The following is a 1,212-nucleotide window of genomic DNA, read 5'->3' as shown; positions in this document are numbered from 1 at the left end:
TTGCAAGTTTATGCTGCCCCCAAGTGGTGATATGTTGAATCAACATATCTCTGCCTGTGCCCACAAGGCCATCAACACCATTTATAGAAATTGTTGGTTATCAGACAGGATGACTGCTGTGGTTTCATTCTTGAGGATCTGTCGCTATCAGAAGTCCAAAGTATAACTGCAGTTATTTTTTGTAAGGGCAGGATACAGGATCTGTGCTTCCAGAGCTCTACGGATTATGCTCTGTGTTGTTCATGCCAAGAGATTCGCCATTACCCATGGACTTTTCAAGATTCAAGAGTTATTGTTACCCCTCATTATACATGTATGAAGACTAATGAGAGCTAAAATCTTCATTAAATGTACTTGCTAATGTTGTGTGAGTGTTGTGCTGATGTTGTAGCAGCTTTATCTTAGCCATAGTGTGTAGTGTGTGTGTGTGTGTGTGCGTGTGTCTGTGTGTGTATGAGTGTGCATGTGTGTGTAATCACAGTCAAATACATAACAGGCCCTTATTGTCCATTGTTCATCAGCCTGGTTTCATCAGCTGTTACTGAGCCTGCAGGTCTAAGATTGCAATTCTGCTTGCCAGATGGCAGCAACTTACCATGGCTGGTTTGGTCTAGTTTGGGAGTATGATATTAAATGCTGAACTGTAGTCAGCAAACGGTATTCTGATTGGCTAATTCTTCTTAACCAGAGGGGTGACGTGAGGGCAGTGTGCAGTGCTGTGGTGATCCCATCCAGCAGATCTCAATCAAGGGAAATAAGGAGAAATGTATTATCAATGTGCATGCCTGATTGGTGTGTCAGAGACTTGTGTTGGTGTGTTCTCAGTGTTGTGTCAGTGTCTTCTCAGTGTTTTTTGTACTGGGGTGATGGTTTTTCACTTCAACTCACCAGGGTCATGCCAGGAGGGTGGAATGGAATCTACCCAGAATGCACCTGACCCAGACATGAGTCTGGCTCTCACCCACTCCAGAATAGGACCCAAATCGACCCCAAGTTTGACAATCTCTATTTTTAGAGGCCAATTTTGACCTGAATTTGGACATCTATTTATGAAAAACAGCTGAATTACAACATATCTATATACGGACACAAACAGTACAGGAATTTCATAAAAATGGCTTTTTTGTGTCTTCTTAGACACAAAGAAACTACCCTTTAAACAAACAAACTAAAAGGAGGCAGTATGAACATTGAGAAATGAGTAGTTAAATA

The sequence above is a fragment of the Alosa alosa genome, chromosome 9, assembly GCF_017589495.1.
Source record: "Alosa alosa isolate M-15738 ecotype Scorff River chromosome 9, AALO_Geno_1.1, whole genome shotgun sequence".
NCBI classification, from domain to species: domain Eukaryota; kingdom Metazoa; phylum Chordata; class Actinopteri; order Clupeiformes; family Clupeidae; genus Alosa; species Alosa alosa.
Note: the sequence above shows the minus strand (reverse complement) of the source record.